General features: G+C 45.5%; 1 pseudogene; it reads right to left on the bottom strand.

Moving 5' to 3' along the window:
* Positions 1-3,720: 3,720 nt before the first annotated feature.
* On the bottom strand, positions 3,721-6,963 carry LOC109677465 (olfactory receptor 1F1-like; annotated as a pseudogene).
* Positions 6,964-9,113: the final 2,150 nt, after the last annotated feature.

Below are 9,113 nucleotides of genomic sequence, written 5' to 3'. Positions count from 1 at the left end.
TTATGGTAAAGTCTGAGTCAGGACAGTATGATAGGCAGTCACATGCCTGCATCTTAGCTGCAAGGGGAGCTGGGAAATAATTATCCTGGGTTTTCTGTTCTATAGGGAGAACAGGTTCTTTTCCAAGAATTATGAGGTAAGATATTACCTATGCTTCTTTGGAAGGGGTTACAACTATTGAGAAGCCAAAAAGAGTGATAAATACCTACTAGAATTTGCCCCTCCTGACCAGGCATGGTGGCATACAGCTATAATCCCAGCCATTCAGGAAGTTTGAAGCCAGCCAAGTTATCGAGATCTCACACAGCAAGACAGGCATGGTGGCATGTGCCTGTAATCCTAACTATGTGTGAGGCATAGGTAGGAGGATCGAGGTGTAAGGCCAGCCCCTATCTGAAAAATAAAGCAAAAAATGGCTGGGACGTGGTTCAAGTGGTAGAGCACCTGCCTGGCAAGCACAAGGTCCTGAGTTCAATCTCCAATATTGTCAAAACAGCATCCACCCTCCCCATTGCACATTAACATCTGCCCCTTCTTACCAACTTACCCTTCAGTACAAAAGAAATTCTTTGGCCTAACATAATGCAACTTTTCTTTTCACAATAGGGGAACAACTCAAGATCCCATCTCGGTCCATACCCAGGACATCCTTTGTTCCAATCAGGATTCCATCATGACATTCTGGAACTTTTAGTCAATCATGGAAAACTGGCCAATAAGTATATAAAGTATGGATAAAGGGAGAAGAAAATAAAGCTGGCTAAGAGAAACAAACACATAAATATAAGAATGAAAGCCTGAGTGGATGCTGTCATCTTTATTTGTGTGGTAGCCACAAACTCTTAGTGGATATGACTAATTTAGCTTGTCCAAAATCTGATTCATGTTCCCTTTGTCTTTTGCCACTATCTCAACAGTTCAGGACTGTTGGGGATTTTGGCTTGATACAGTTACCCAAACCTTTCACATATCAGATACTTGACTTCCTTACAGTCCTGAGAACAATTCAAGATTGTTCTCACATCTCATTAACTGCAGCACTGGGCATGGCAATTCCATAATCCTCTCAAGGAAGTCTTTCTATCCACAAGCAAAACTATCTTCTATTGATTGTCAAAGTCATAAGATACTAAAATCCTAGAATTCCCTCTTTTGGTAAGTTTATCCAGTAACAAACAGAGCCCAAATCAGGCAGCAGGAAGTCTTTTCGGTGCCCTGTGTTGCTGGGGTAAGAAATGAAATTATGTAAGCACTGAACATTTGTCCCCTTGAATCTCTTTGTTTTCCTGCCCAGTAACTTCCTGATTGGAAGAAAGTTTAGCATATGTTGTTCATTGGTATGACTCTTACACTGAATCATGTAAATCAGCACCCCAAACTTACAGGGTAGCTTCAAATGGTACCCAAACTTTAAAAGGCTACTTCACTATTCTACAAAGCCAGCCGCTTCTGGTGATGGTGTATGAGTAGACACCAACGATTCCCATAGACACCAGCCTTACCTCTTATGTTATTTGTTGTTGAGGAACAGATTATTTCTAAAACTTGGCAGCTTCAGACAGTTAACGTTCATGTTATATAGATCCGCGGGTCAGGAACCTGGCAGTGGTTTAGCTGAACGGCTCTGAATCCGAGCTTCTCATGAGATTGAGGTGAAGTTGCCAGCAGGGGCTCAGTCATCTAAAGACTCAGCTGGAGGGTCAGCCTCCAAGAGGGCTCCTTCACATTCCTGTTGACAGGAAGCCTCAGGTCCCCGCGTGGACCTCTCCATACAGCTCACTTGATGTGTCCTCACAAAGGGTAGCAGACGTCCTCCAAAGCAAGTGATGCAAGAAAGCCAGAGAAAGCCACAGTGTCTGTTACAACCTCTCCAGAGGTCACACATTCTTAAACTCACATTTGCTTACACCATTATCCCGGTGTAATGAGGGAAGAGGTGACACAAGGCTGGACTGTTTGGGAGGCATCATAACAATGACCACCATGTCCATCTTATTAGAAAGTGTGTTCCAGGCTGGTGGACTGGCTCAAGTGTAGAGCGCCTACCTAGCAAGCATGAGGCCCTGAGTTCAAACCCCAGTGCCACCAAAATAAAGTTGGTTTCATGGTTAGAGACGATGTTGGTGGGATGTCACACTGATGGATAAATCCATCCATTCCTTGCGCACTCTGTCTCTCCATCTCAGCTTGGTTGAACACCACTTTGTGTACATGGGAGACCCTTTTCTGAGAGTGCACACAGCCCCACTTACCAGTGTACCATCCCACATGATTGCTTTTGTCCTATCATCCTGACTACGAATAAAGAGAAGCCTGGGATGTCATGAGGACCCTGAGACTGACTCACAGGCACAAATCTTAGTATTGCCATTAGGTCTTCAGCATAAGCCACTGTGTACAGAGACTAATGCAGGGGTCAACACTGTCCACTAGACTGGAAATTTTGGTAACTTAAAAGAGCTATTGGGAAACATAAACATGCACAGAAATCACCTGGGAGGGATTTAAAATGAAGACTCCAGGATGTGCGGGACAGAGCCTGGGGCTATGCATTTTTAATAGTAACCCAGGTGATGCCTGACCTTGGACCTTGTCTTGAGTTGTAGGTCATTGTAGTCCATGTTGTGTTGCTATTGCAGAACAGCTGAGACTGGATAATAAATAAAGAGAAGAGGTTTATTTGTATCACAATTCTGGCAGCTGGAATATCCATAAAGCATGGTGTTGCTACCTGGCAAAGGCCCCTGGCTGTGTCACAATATAGTATATGTCATCATGGAGAGAGCGTGTGCAAAAGTGACCTTGAAATGGTTAATACCATTTAATGCCAGAGGGAAGCCATTAATCAGGGTGCCATTTTTGCTTTCAAGCTGAAGGAGGTCCATGAAAAGGTCTGGTCCCAGGAAAACGAGGAAAACAGGAGGAACCAAACGAGGATACTGTTAAACAATTGTGTTGATTGTGTTCACTCCTGCTTATAGCTAACAGCCATTGTCTCTATTCTGTACCTGGGCTAGCTTGCTTCACAAAGATCACCAAACAGGATGTGGTTTTTGCCTTTATAAACCCTGCTAAAGGTTAGAAAGGGGCTGCTCTGAGTCCCGAGGACCTGTTGGTCAGAGCAGTCGCCAGCTGGCTAATAAAGACTCTCCTTTAAAGTCTTTCTTGGGTGGTCGAGCCTCATTCTAACTTGTAACAACCTGCAGCATGTGCAAGAGTTCTTATGACCACAGAGAAAGCAAGAGACAGAGGGGCCAGGCTCACTTATTTATAACAACTTGCTCTCACAAGACCTAATTCAGCCCTTCAAGAACTACATTAATCCTTTGCAAATATGGTCTAATCACCATCCACTAGTCCCCATCTATTAAAGATCCAACACTTCTGAATTCTGTTACATTATGGACCTTTAGTAGGTAAACTATAGCCAAAAGGGGGAAAGGGTTCCTTACTCTGAGAAGGGCCCAGTCCACCTACACCTGTTTACATGCTGAAGACTCCCAGCCAGTTCACCTTTATAGAAGCTGTCCAGAGTGTAAGTCAGCCATTCAGCTCCTGATTCCCCACCTATGGAAGTAGGAGACTAGAACCACCCCCAACATCTCATGACCCATCCTAACTAGAAAGTAGGGGGGAGAGTGGAGAGGCTCATGGGACCCGCCAGCTGCCCAAGTTTAGTGGACACCAACCCTAGTACCTTTCATAGTAAAAGAACCAGAGTCACCAGCTGCACAGCAGACCCCAACTCCACACGGAGATTCCTGCCTGCAGTGCTTCCTGTGAAAGTGGTGTGGGGCGGATACGGTTTGTCTCACAAGGTAGAGACAGACTCTTCTTTCCAGGAGAAAGTCTAGACTCTAAATTTCTCTCTCTAACAGAACATACAACAGGAAATCCGTTACAAAATCCCTGACACTGTGGACAAGACTGACTTTTCAAGTCACACAAATCAGACAACTGACAGGTATGTGCCTGGTAAGCCCAAACCAGAGAAACCCCAGGGAAGACCTCAAGTAGTGAGCAAGTAGAACTCAGCAAAGATGGATTCCAAGGAGAAAGGTACCATATGTATAACCCACAAGTGACTATGTGACATTCATGATCCTAGGTCATAGCTGACCCCACTGGACAGATGAGCGTTGGGTCTCTGCCAACAAGTCCCAGTGTGGAACTCCATGATAATAAATGCCAGTGTGAGTGAGTGGAACTACCTGAGTCAAGAAATGTGCCCCAGTTCCCACCCTGCTGTTGATGTAGCTCACACTGATTCCAGTTCTGTGAGCCTGATATCTGCTGCAGTGTAATTTACACTTATGGGGGATCAAATTGCTCAAAGTTGGGAATTAGCCAAATAAATTATTGTACATCCATATCAAGAAATATTACAGAACCATAAGCATCTCGTTATTAAAGCTGTTTAATTACATAGAAAACGGTTAAGTGAAAAAATCAGGATGCAAAGTTGTACAGACAACTTGAGGTCAACTTTGTTTAAAATTATTCATGTATTTTAACAGTATCAGTTATTTGATTTTCTTATATTTTCTGAAATGCTTTACAGTGTGTAAGTATCATATTGCAGTTCTCGAAATATAATTTTAAAGCGTCTGCCTAAGCAGTTATGTCAGATTGAACAATACTAGTCATTTGTCAGAGCCAAACTTCATGCAGCTCACACAAGGTGCACATTGTAGGCCTGTAATTCCCAAACCTCTCACCTCTGTAGAGGGTGAAGCAATAGCAGGGAGAGGAAGGATCAGTAAGCAGACCAGGCAGTCTCACATGTGTAGTGACTCAAATTGGAACTGTCTGGGGAGCCTAGAAGGGAGAATGACAGTCTCAGCTTACAATAATTAGCAAAGGCTTCAAAAAAAGGAGATTTTGATATGTTCTGAAGGTTCTGGTGGGTTTGCTTCCCAGGGAGAGGAAGACAAGGCATCCTGGACAGGTGGGAAACCAAAGGCACTTCTTATACTAGATATACTCCCACGAGGCAAGGCAGTAAAACTGGCTGATGAGAAACGAAAAATGATGAGAGTTCCTAGGCTTCAGTGTGAAGATCAGGAATGCGATTTATGGCCTAAGGATGGCACAAGGCTTTGGCCCACAGAGAACTGCCAGCGACGCTACTCTTCACCTGTGTTGCCTCCATCCACATTGGACCTCAGCTTTCCCCGAGGGTTTCCAGGCTCACGCTTTCCGGTGAGCCGTCATAAAGGACATCCAAAGCCATGTGATGGTCAACCCAGAAAGGACACAAGGGAAATATCAATACTGAGGCCCCACCCAGACATGGTGACAACTAGTTCAAGTTTGGTCACATGCAGGTGATGGTAACATGCAGCCAGGGTGGAAAGTCACCATGGACTCTCAGAGTACTTCCCGGGGACAGAATAAAAGCATTTGTGATGTGTGGGCTTTGGAAGCAGTCATCACTTAGAAAGGAAAAGCTCGTTCTTGGGAGTGTGGGATCAAACCCAGAAAGGAAAACCTTTTTGGTTTTGGTGATGGTGATCAAACCAAGGTTTTGTACAATCGAGATCAGTTCTCTGCTGTGAGCTACACACCAGCCTGAAAGAAAAAACTTTACTTTTCTGTAAAAGAATTTAAAACCCAATCATTAGAAACAAGTATTGTCACTGTTTTTTTTGAGACAGGGTCTCACTTTGTAGCCAAGATTGGCCTAGAACTCACTCTATAACCAAAGCTGGACTCCAACTTCCAGTCCTCCCCCCTCAATATCAGCACCACCCAGACATGGTGACAACTAGTTCAAGTTTGGTCACATGCAGATGATGGTAACATGCAGCCAGGGTGGAAAGTCACTCTGGATTACAGGCAGCACCACCATGCCTGGCTCTCAATTTATAGGAATAGGGCTGTGCATAAGTGAGAGCTCATGGATAAGTTTCTGATGAATCTATTTACTCTAGTTCATTGAACACTTTGACAAACAGACCACTACATGTCAATGAGATGGCAAAGATTGCCTTGCCTGGGAACAAAAGATCTATGGTGCTGTCATCAGTAAAAGAATATCTTCTTATGCAAAACTTTCTTCAAGGCCTGTTTCAAGTCCCTGTTCCTCAGGCTGTAGATGAAGGGGTTTAGCATGGGGGTCACCACTGTGTACAGCACAGTGGCCATGGTGTCTTTCTCAGCTGAGCGCGAGGATGAAGGGTTGAAATACACAGCGATGATGGTGCCATAGAAGAGGCCGACCACAGCCAGGTGGGAGCCACAGGTGGAGAAGGCGTTCCACCTTCCCCTGGTGGATGGGACTCTCAGGACAGCACAGGAGATGTGGATGTAGGAAGCCAGGATGCAGACGAATGGGGTGACCATGATGAGGGCACCCTCGGTAAGAATCATCAGCTGGTTGAGCTGTGTGTCCGAGCAGGAGAGTTTCAGGAGGGGAGTCACGTCACAGAAGAAGTGAGGGATGGCGTTGTCTGCACAGAATGAGAGTCAAGCCATCAGCAGGGTGTGTAACAGAGAATTTAGGTTGGCCACAATCCATGATCCAGTGACCAGCAGGGCACAGAGCTGATGGGTCATCTTTGCTGTGTAATGTAAGGGGTGGCAGATGGCAACAAAGCGGTCATAGGCCATCACAGCCAGCAGGAAGTTGTCCATGTCAGTAAGCTCAAAAAGAAAATACATCTGTGCGAGACACCCAGAGAAGGAGATGGCCTGAGTCCCGAGGACATGATTGGCCAGCATCTTGGGGACAGTGGTGGAGGAGAAGCACACGTCCACGAAGGACAGGTTGCTGAGGAAGAAGTACATGGGGGTGTGCAGGCGGGGGTCCGTGCTGATGGCCAGGACGATGAGCAGGTTTCCCAGGACGGTGGCCAGGTACATGGTGAGGAAGAGCAGGAAGAGGAGCTGCTGCTGCTGGGGCTGCCTGGAGAGACCCAGGAGGAGGAACTCGGAGACGCTCGACTGGTTGGTGCCTGTCATGACCTGAGCCCAGGAGAAGAGAGGACGGCGAGCTCAAAACCGTGACAGGGTGGTTACAGTGTGCTCAGGCTGTAGTCAGGACCACATCTGCAAATCAGTTCACAGAGTTGCTAGCACTGGATGTTGTCCACCACAGCTCCATGCTATGTACCCAACATTCAGTTTTGAGGCTTTTTGTACTTAAATTCCTCTTGTATATTTAACATTGAAAACCATATAGACTCTAGAACTGCATGTATATCTGCCTGCATTCCTCAATTCTCCCTCCCCACCCCACACCCACCCAACTAGTTAGTAGCTCATGTCAAAGAGATGAGAGAAATGGTTGGTTATTAGGTTTATCTTGAGAGGCAACCAGTGGATTCAGGACTCCTATTATAACTTCCTGTATCTGGAAAATAAAGCAAAGGAGGTTCCTAAAAGAACTTCAGTATTAAGAAACAAATGTTGACATGTCCACTGCTGTAACCTTACCTGGGGACGCTGAGGCTATCACTATGCATTGTTCTGGCCAGTGCTGCTCTTTACCTGAGAGATTGTGACATCCTCAAAACATGGCAGGTCCTGAGCCAGTGAGGAGCAGGTGTTTGTGGTCTTACTCTTCTGTGCAGGAAAGATGTTCGGGGAAGTCGCAGAGCAGGCACTTACAGGACCCTCTTTGGCCATTGGGACCACATTCCCCAAGAGCCTCGTTAGAGCCAAGAAGAGAAAAACTGCCCCCCCCTTTGGCCCCTTTGGACCAAGCACTGATGGCAAAGAATGTCGCTAAACTTTAGATGTAACTCTTGGGTGAAAACTTAAACACATTAGAACTGAATTCACATGGATGGCGACAAATCTCAGATAAAGTCACTTGGGACTGCACCCCTCATTGCCTTGGTGATCTGATCCTTGCCCACAGATGTTGAAATGCAGGTATTATGTCCGTTTTCTTTCTTTGGACCTGAAAGTATTCCTGTGTTTTCTGTATAGTCTGCTTTCTTGTGTCTGTCATCTTGAGGGACAATTACTAATGCCTTATTGTTTCTGATTTACAGATGGGAGTATTAAGAGCACAGTACTAAGATGGGCTTCATTCATGCATGTGTTTGGGTGAAGAGCAGCTGGATTCTAAAGGAAGTTGTCTGTAGAAGAACCCAGCAAGCCTCCCGGGTAAGATGCCTTTGGGGTATCTCTCTAACTCCCATGGTTCACTCTTTTCTTAGAATGGAATCCCTTAATCCACATAGTCTCACTGTGGTCAGGCCCCAGGAACCATGTTTATACCACATCTCCTCTCTCACACAATACTGGGTTGGACCAGAGTATTTGGGACTAGGACTGAGGGACAACCAGTCCATATCACTATATGGATTGGCCAAAATGTGTAAATCTAACACTCTTTCTGCCCGCCCTGTTCTTATGAAGGAGCAGACAAGGCTAAAGAAGCAAACTCAGGAGCTGGCAGATGGCTCAAGTAGAGAGAGAGAGACAGAGAGAGAGAAAAAAAACTGGGATCCCAATATCCCCTTCTTCAAGGGCATGCCCTTGATGACCTAGCATTCTTCCATTAGGTTCCACCTCATAAAGGTTCAACCACCTCCCAACAGTGGCATCAGCTGAGGACCAAGCCTACAGCATATGAACCTGTGGGGGATATTTATGATCCATACCGAAAGAGTAGCACAGTACAGTATGCACTACAGTACCATGGGTTCCATGGGCAACACAAAGCAAGAGGAATCTGTTCCAGTGAGGGCAGGTACAGAAGGGTAAGGAAAGACTTGAGTCTTGAGCATGAATAGGTGATTTACCTATAGGGAAGATGAGTGTTGGGGAGAAAAGTGCAGGATGAAACTCCAGCAAAGGGAAAGAAGCAACCAGTATTTCTGAAATTAGGGTGGGAAGTGGAGAAAAGGGTCAGAAAAGATAGAGTTCAGTGTGCCCCATCACAGGAGCCTTTGGACAGGGCCACCTCATGTTCCTGATTGCCCATGCCAGCCATGGTTTACATCTGTTGTCCAGGTGTATTTTAATAATTCCCTCTATCTCTTTCAAAAGTGTTCTTGTTGGAATGATAAAGTTTATGGGCTCTTTGAGTTATATTAAGAAGTTTGGATTTTTTTCCTGGGTTGGTGAAAGGACCTTCAATAAAGAGCAGTGATGTGAAG

This window comes from Castor canadensis, chromosome 17 (assembly GCF_047511655.1).
Source record: "Castor canadensis chromosome 17, mCasCan1.hap1v2, whole genome shotgun sequence".
Taxonomy (NCBI): Eukaryota; Metazoa; Chordata; class Mammalia; order Rodentia; family Castoridae; genus Castor; species Castor canadensis.
This window is presented reverse-complemented; position numbering and strand designations above follow the sequence as displayed.